At 43.0% G+C, this 9,069-nt stretch overlaps 1 long non-coding RNA gene across 1 annotated transcript; it reads right to left on the reverse strand.

Moving 5' to 3' along the window:
- Window positions 1-1,275: 1,275 nt before the first annotated feature.
- LOC132710689 (uncharacterized) lies at window positions 1,276-5,059 on the reverse strand. The gene is made up of 2 exons (XR_009621395.2): window positions 4,836-5,059; window positions 1,276-1,497 (listed from the first exon to the last, which is right to left on the reverse strand). It is a non-coding gene; the product is annotated as an uncharacterized LOC132710689 (long non-coding RNA).
- Between the last annotated feature and the right edge of the window lie 4,010 nt (window positions 5,060-9,069).

Raw genomic sequence — 9,069 nt, forward strand, 5'->3', positions numbered from 1 at the left:
CAAGAAACCACTCGGAAGAGTAGAAGGAGAGCAATTCCTCCACTCTGGCGAAGCTACAGATCGGCCACCGTTTTTCCTAGCAGGCCAGCAGTGGAAAGCCAAGCGAAGAAGGGAAGGGTGACGAAATGCAAAGCCGCCTTTGTTCTCTCTGAAGTTCCCTCGCTTCCCCCAACATTATTCTGCAGCCTGAGATAGTTAAGATCAGATTAGCCGAGATCAACGCTTCTATTTCCAGAGAGGGCCATTTTGGTCCCAAGCCTGCGAGACCCTCGCCTCCCTTGACGCGTGTGTGCGCGCGAGCGCCTGAAAGACAATCTGGGCGCCAATTCCAAGTTTTGAACTTTGGACCGAGCAAACTATCCAGCCCTCTTGAGTTGCACGTTTCGGCCGGAATGGCAAACACCAGGTAAAGAATTCCCCTTCCTGCTTCCTGTCACTTCCCAAACGTGTTGGTAGGGCTGAATTACTCGACTTTGCATCCCAGATTCCAATCCCCCAGGCTCGTCACAGATATTTTCCCCAGGAGGCTGAATTTCTTCTGCATCAACTCTTTAGGGAAACGGGTTGCCCTGGAAAAAAAAAAGGGGGGGGGACGCCTGCTGCCAAGTATCCCACCCCCTCTCTGTTCCTATCAAAGCCTGCTGCAATCTTAACCGGAAAGGGAGTCAAGACTGACAGGGGACCTGAGATCCAACGTGCAGGTTTTGTATTTGCGTTCAAATGTCCTTCAAAGCTCTCCGCGTTGCTCTGTCCGGGAAAGACAGGTCGCAGTTCCTTCCCTTTCCGTCACATTTCTTGTTAAGTCCAGTTACATAACTAAACCCTAACCCAAGTCAAGACAGGGTATCCAATGCATATCTACACAGAAATCAGTCCGTTTAAGAGCACCGTTGATTATTCCTAGATAACTGTATTTAATATTACCTCCAAGTATTTCGGCTGAACTGGTTTGGGGATGGAATTGATGGGCTGTGATCTTGAATGTTGAAATAGTCTATTCCACTGAATAGACCAGTGTTTCTATCCGGATATTAAATAGGCGGAGTAGTGAGTCAAACCAACGAAGAGGGGGTTCCTTTCTAGTTTCAGGATAAGAGACCCATTTAAGGCAGGTTCATAATTCGGGTACCAACCCATTTGTTTCATTATTAGCCCAGCCCGTTTAGAAACGAAGATACAAGAGACTTGTAGCTGTGATAGCTTTTTCTTTAAAGTTCAGTTTAAAGTGTAGAACTCTAGGAATGTTGTATTATTTTCAAATCAAAGTTCATATTCTTTGTACTGATTTGACAAACATTTATTTATCTGTTTAAAACAGGAGGCAGCAAAAATAATTACGTAGTTGACTTTAGATTTTCTCATTAATATTTTCTCATTGCACTATTTATCTCAAGATGAAGATGTTGGCAAAAGTCCTTTCTGATCAAATTACAAACTGAAAGAAATTCTGCTCAGCCTCTCCTCCTCCCTTTAGAAACAGCTAGGACTGCATTTTTACTGTTAGAATAGAGAAAAAAAGTACCAAGTACAATATATTAGAACACCTTACAGTTCAAGTGGAGGAGCAAAATGCAAATAGGCAAACACTGCATTGACTTGGAAAGAAGCCCTTCACCCCCTCTGATTAATTACCAAAGCATATTAGCCATGAAATCCTATACATGTCTAGTCAGAAACAAAAACCCATTGAATTAAATCAAACTCACTCCCAAGGGTGTGTGTATACGTTTGCAACCCAAAGTAAAGATCTCATTTACTGAAGCTCACTTACAGCAGATCCCAATGTAGGGTTGCACTTTGATTTCGTTTTCATTCCCCATGGAAAGTGTGGGGGGGGGAGGGAGAAAAAAGAATGGCAAAGAATATATTCCAATAGCCACATGGAATGCTTTGCAACCTCTTTGGCGTTTCTACTGGAAACCAAGCAGAAGACAAACGGTGCAACAGCTGGAGATCAAGCAAAGTGCATTGCAAGTAGGGTGGGACTGAAAGCTGAGATCACAGCAATTAAGATTGCAATCTTGTGTACATTTATGTGAGAGTAAGACCTACATATTATATAGATATAGATATCTAGCAAAGTATCTCGTTTCAGCTATCGTTGTTCCTACTGGAAAGCAAGAATGATTTCAATGTTACACAGCTCAATTAATTGCCATTCTAAATTGTCACTGGCATTTTAAACTGCTTCACTTTTGAACATTACTAGGCAGGAAAGACCCACTGCTACACTCAGTTTTAAGGTGGGGAGATGGAGGGAAAGGATTTTAAAGCATTAAGGAGTCTGAACTTTTGCTGGCTCTTGCTTGCAATACATTCAGTCTTGCTATACCATGACCCAGAAGGAAGACAGCACACTTGTCCAATGATCAGGAACCAACTCTGGATTCTGCATTCTTTCTCACTAGTAATTTATATCATCCAACCATGGTTGTGCTGATATAACAATAATGAAGATGGGCTTTAGAGCACCTTCATTTCTATGCTGAGCCACAGTAAGTTTGCAGAAATCCTCAAGATACTTGTTAAAAATTAAGAAATCCCAAGAAAATTTCTTAGAATTTCTTGGAAAGTACATGACATTCAGATCATCCTGTTGACCGAAACGTGCTGGTTATTTGGAAGGAGGTGCCACTAAAATTGACAGATTTCTACCTAAGGTCACAGCGGGCAGCGTTGGCCTATTAACTTCCAAAGACCATTCAAAACCAGTTCATTACAGATGCAACATGTTCCTTAATAGGCAAATCTTTTCTTCTGCACACAATGTGACTGAGTGACCAATTATAGGTAGGTGGGATTTACTATTTAATTTATGCTCCTGTATGTAGTGCCTGAGCACTATTCCAGGCTCATTAGAGGAGATTAGCAACATGACATCCATTTCTACTTGATTTTTCCACTACAAATTTATACAACAAATCCAACTCTCTTAACTCTAAAACCGATGCTGGAATCATCTTACAGCAGGATTCCATGAAGTTACTTGGAAGCAAGTCCCACTGAACAGATTCTCCAGAAAGTGTGTACAGACCTGCTAACTTTGTGCTTAAATGAAATGAATTCATCTGTCACCTCTCTAAGAAACTCGGCTAAGGGCAAGTATTTGAATGTCAACAAATGCACACATTCCAGCCTAAACACATCATGTGCTGCAGCTCCAATTGAAGTAAGAGGAGGGTGAAAGCACACAGCTAGGGGAAATGAACCTAAGACACTTAGCGTTAACCCCATCTCAAAATCCTTTTTAGCAATGTTCTGCTTTCAGGAAAAGGTAATGTGTCTTATATAAATTATGTAAATCACAGCTATCCCATATGTTATCAGTTGAATTACCCTGCCTCAGTGTTCACTGCTTAATTCTTTCCCCACTCTTTCATATCAATGGGAATCTCTCTGTAGCACCTCTCGTGGTCTGTAATAGCAAATTCTTATTAGCTTTTAATACTGGATGGATAAATTTATGACCTTTAAGTTATTGTTGGACTACAATTCCCATCTCCCCCTAACAACTGGCTGGCAGGGATTGATAGATGTTGGAGTCCAATAATATGAGGACCACAGATCCCCAACTTTAGAATATGAAATTCACAGGACAATCAATATAAACAATATGCAATGGTCTTATGCCAAATTAAGATGAATTTCCTTTGCAACAGAAAAGGAACCATTTAAAAATGATTCAGCTTTGGTTCATGTTTGTGTAGCTCTGGAACTGAATAAGTGATAGGCTTGAGAAAAAAAGTTATATGTTTATATTTATTGTTAAACTATTGTAAGCAACAACTGAGTCTTCTAGCATAATCTGACTTGATACATGAGTAAAGCTTTTCCATATTATGAGAATCGCCTTTTCCAATATGGTGTTTTCCCAAAATAATGGGCTACCACTATCAAAACTGCCAGATGGTAGGGACAATTGAACAGAATAGAAAAAATCTAATCATAATTGAATATTTTGATGTTCTCAGGATGACAAAAACCCTTAAAAATCTCCTGAATAATATTTAGTATTGGTCTAGTCCTTATGTACTGTACGTTTAATTAAAATTCTGTACATACCTAAACCATTCTGCCTTGGTATTTACCCTTCCCAAATCCACAACTGAGATGATTAAATAAAAATCAGGCAATAAAACTATTTTGATTGTGTGTGCAGTTAATATGGATCAATTATATTTGTAAAAACAATGGGATGTTTTATTTTATTAGCTTCCTTGAGTCACATCTAGAGGAAAGGTGGATCTAAATCCAGTCAATAGATAAAATCAGTAGACACCCAGGTTGAGTGGAAGTTACTCTTGCACATCTTCAGAAACAGGTGCATCATGGCCACATATCCTGAACCATGTTCAGGATGTCTGAATAGAGATTTTAGAAACTAAGAGAATTGCAGTGTGGAAGCATGGCAGAACCTTGGTCTCTTTGAACAGCTTTCCCCTGGCTGAGATGAAGCCATCCCATCCATTCTTCAGAACCACAGCAAGGAATTTATGTACTGTATGTATGAAATTCGTTCTTTCCTTCACTCAGTCTTAAAAGGCAATTCAGTCACTGTCAACTCCAAGTAGCAGACACTCCATATGAGTAGCAAAGGTAAAACAGTAAATAAGAAAGCAATATCATATATGTGCAAGTGACAGTTCTCCTTCATATTTAAAATGCAAAGCTTCACCTGCAGAACTTTGACCTTCCCAGTCTCTCTGGAAGGTGCAAATTTGGTCCACAAACCAAACTCATGGACCCTGATTCTCTGTCAAAAAAGCAAGCTTGCCACCTGGCAGGTGGCCCCTGGACCTGTGGTCCTCCCACCTAAGTGCCGAAGACTCACTTACACTCTGTGGCCTACTGGGCCTTTGTTGCCAAGTCTGGTTCTCTCTTCCACCTCTTTGGAGTACCAGAAACATATTTGCTGGCTTGAACCAAGACTACTTTGGCTCTCTGGAATCCAAGCTAAAGGATCTTGCATCTTGAAGCCGGAGTGGAGTACCATCCAGGTCTAAGCTGACTTTCCCAGCCTCTGTTCATTGACCAGTCAGGCTTTCAGGCAGAGGAAGATTTCCTCCTGCAGATGGAAATGTCAACAGATTGGTAACTAGGGCAGGAGGAAGGGGGGGCTTCATGCCCCTTTCTCCATAAAGATCTTAGCATGAAAATAGGAGTGAAGGGGTAAGAGCCCTGAGCCTGGGGAAGGGACAGATTGCTGGGGTGGGGAAACAGGATGGCAGTGTCTAGTGAAGGTCTCTCTTTGGGCACTCCTTTTGGCTCTCCCCCACAATGGTCCTTATTTCAAGTCAGAGTCTGGGGTGCAAAAAATGTGCAGTTAGGGAGGAAAAAGTTGATGTGGACAGCCAGGATGTCTCAAAAACCTAGTCAGCTTAAATGACCGAGGATGCCTTCATTTAATTTTCAAATAAGCAGCCCCTGCTCTTGTTTCTGCCCAGACAGTGGCATCTTGAAGACTGCAATCCTATAGGACATCCACTTAACTCAATGAGGGTGAGAGACTTCCCTTTAAGGATACCTCTGTTGTGCCTGGTTCTGCTAAACTCCATATAAAACAAGATAATTAAGACTTAAAGCTTTCAATAGCTGTTCCGGCAACAGACTGAACTGCATCCTGACCAACCATCTTAGCCAAGCCATTGGTTAGCTAAGGGTTCGGTGTAGCATTCAGAACCTTGGGGTGAGGAGGGGGGGAAATAGCAACAACCAATCATCAAAATTTGGATGCGACTTGGAGATTCTTAAAGCATTAGAGGACTTGTATCCAGGAAAGAGAAGTAGCCCCTCTATCCTAATAGCTTGAATAGGTGCCATAAACTTGCTGAAAAGATGCTACTGGAGGCAAGTGAAGGGATCAGGGTGATCTTCCTTTGGTAAAGAAGGTACCATCTGTATAGCAACTTGGAGTTTATAATAAACTCCAAGCCAAGAGGAGCTTTCTATGAACAAAGATTAAGAGAAAAAAGAATGTGTGAATTTAGCCAGCGGTCCTTAAATCACGAGTTTTCACGCAAAGAGATACCGCTATGGCTGTCTAGGTATCCCACGCTGGTTTCCTCTAAACCAGTGTTTCTCAACCTTGGAAGCTTGAAGATGGGTGGACTTCAACTCCCAGAATCCCCCAGCCAGCACTGCTGGCTGGGGGATTCTGGGAGTTGAAGTCCATCCATCTTCAAGCTACCAAGGTTGAGAAACACTGCTCTAAACTCTTTGGCCTTTGAAATTAGCTAATTTATGTCGAGCGCTGTTTTTAGCTTTAAGATGTCCCAACAGTCCGGCTTGTTCTCTTTCCAACTCTGCCAACCCATTCACTTGTGCAGGTCATCGCTTGAGTTTGTCATCATTAAGAAGTAAGCCTGCCAGGGGAGCCGGCTTTAATTAATTGCGGCCGCCAGATCGCTCCAGGGGAAAAGAAGCTACTTAATTTAAGCGCACGTGTGAAGCGATGCTCTAACATCTCGCGCCTTCTCCAAAACAGTATCCGTGGTCCTTTGGCTTTATAGTCCTGCGGGGAAAAATCTCGATCTAAGTCAGCGGCAACTCAGCCAAACAGCCGCTGATTTAACTCGTGTCACTTCCGAGGTAGTTCTCGGCTTCGCATCAAAAGCGGCTAGCCTTTCTTCAGCCCCAAAACCGTAAAGTGCAACCCTCGGCCCCCTTAATTTCAAAAGCCACTATCAGAGAGGCTCCCCGACGAATTTCCCTGCCTGCCTTTCATTCCCCGCTTGAAGAGAGAGAGAAAAGGGGGGGGGAGCCCTTACAACACGGCCAGGGCGCTGCTAATACGCTTTGATGGGGATTGAATTCATTATCTCCAATAACACAATTGTGCTTGGCCAACGAAAAGAGCAAAGTAATACTCGTCTAGAATTAGAGCGAGGGGCTCAGAAGAAAAGGGACGAAGGGGCCATTTCAAAGGGGGCAGGAGCGAAAAATGAGAAAACACCTAGCCGGACAATCAGCGAGGCGAAGGGGGTCCCCCAGTTTAATGCCCAGAAGTGTATGAAGTGGGCCGTTGCAAGGATCAAGGCACGTTGGTGGTCTCTGACTGCGCATTCCTGCCTTTGCCGGCCAAGTCGAGGCGAACAAGGCCGAGGTCTTGACATTTCCTTTTCCCGGGCCGAGGACTTATGCCTCGCCCCCAGCTCGCTTCTATAATCACATTTGCTTGGAAGAAGTGGGGGGGGGGAAACAGAAGGGGGCCAGAAGGCTGGGCAGAGAAGACACCTGCCTGGCACAAACAAAAAGGAAATGCCTGGACAAGATCCTCTTTTCCCCTCCGAGTATTAAAGGCATGGGGGATCCCATCTGATCCTAGAAAATTAATGTAGCTGGAGGAGGCTTTGTAGGCATAACACCCTGTGATGGAAACGGGGTTTGGATGTTTTATAGGTCAGAATAGTTTAGCCATCTAACTTTGTCTTGAGTTTATCCATCAACCTAAGCCAGTTTGTTTTCACCAATTTGCTGAAAAAGTCCTGGGCCTGCATATGACGCTAAATCATAATAGGCTTTATTTCCTTTTCTCTTGGCAAGATGTGTAAATTCAACCAACTCTTTTCCTAATGGGGAAAAAACACACCAAGGAACGAAAGGCTTGTACTGGCTTGGTAAACTTTCTGGATTATTCTTTAAAGGGCAGGGCATCCAAATGATTCAAGCTAGAAACAGAAACCAGGTTTACAAATTCTTACTTAGCCCTGATGCTTATTGACAATGATATTTGTGGGGGTCAAAAAAGTCAAGATGGTGACCAAAAATCACATGATCAAGGCTTTGTCTTTGATCACAAGGTTGTGGCTACTAGTTGCTTTTTTTTGGGATCCTACAGAAATCCCTGCTGGTTTCTGACTGTAAATTCTCAGCCCAATGTCCCTCACCGGAGTGCTGTCAAGGAACAAGCTATATCACCCTGAGATCAGTGGTGAAATCCACATTTTTTTACTACCAGTTCCTTTGGTATAGCTTTGTGGGCATGGTGTGGCTTTGTGAGTGTGGCTTTGTGGGCATGGCAGGGGAAGGATACTGCAAAATCTCCATTCCCACCCCACTCCAGGGGAAGGATACTGCAAAATCTCCATTCCCATCCCACTCCAGGGGATGGATACTGCAAAATCTCCATTCCCACCCCATTTTGGGGCCAGCCAGAGGTGGTATTTGCCAGTTCCCTGAACTACTTAAAATTTCTGCTACCAGTTCTCCAGAACCTGTCAGAACCTGCTGGATTTCACCCCTGCCTGAGATGATATATCTAAGGATGAACAAAAACACAATTCAGCAAGCAAGTGAACAGTATGATTTACTTCTGGGAACTCCTAGGGCAGTTAGAGAGTGTGGCACTATTTTGGGCTTCCAGGCCCTGTATAGGGAAGGCTGCGATCATCCTTTGTACTGGACTAAGATGTTGTGTTTTGGCATTCTAGAGTCTGGTTTATAGTTCAATGCACCCTGCAACTCAGTTTGTTTGAGGAATAAACCATGCTCCAGTTTTTCATAGTATGCATGTGCTACAAATACAGCCATAATGTACTAGGTTTGCCTGAAACTGTGTTTTGTAAGCCCAGTCACAGTGGTGTGTATATTATGACAGATGAAAAGTCAACTGGTGATAGGTTATTTAACAAACCCATGTCATACAACTTGGTATGGCACAAACTGTGTGCCAACCTAGCTTCCATAAGAGTCAGCTGGAGAGAGGCTGGCTTGGAGGAAGCTGAAATTTGGTCTCTGAAGTGATTTAAGCAAATTCAGTCTGTACTTGAACTTATCCCAAACTTTGTGGAAACAACCATCACTGCCTTGTTCTGTGAAAAATTGATCAACCATAACTAGTAAGGCTCAAAAATGGAAGGACATTTCGATTCCCACCATGGACGAAGAGCTACAGAAGCTGATGGAGCTGGCAGAGATGGCGAAATTGACCATTTTCATCAAAAGAAAAGAATACAAGTACTTTTGTTGCTACATGGAGACCAACCACTTCTGGTGCTTGAGGTGGGGTGGGAGGGAAATGAAGCATTGATTTTGGATTTTACTGATTAGATTGATTTGCTATTATAGAAA

The sequence above is a fragment of the Pantherophis guttatus genome, chromosome 1, assembly GCF_059756535.1.
Source record: "Pantherophis guttatus breed Tessera chromosome 1, ASM5975653v1, whole genome shotgun sequence".
Classification (NCBI taxonomy): Eukaryota; Metazoa; Chordata; class Lepidosauria; order Squamata; family Colubridae; genus Pantherophis; species Pantherophis guttatus.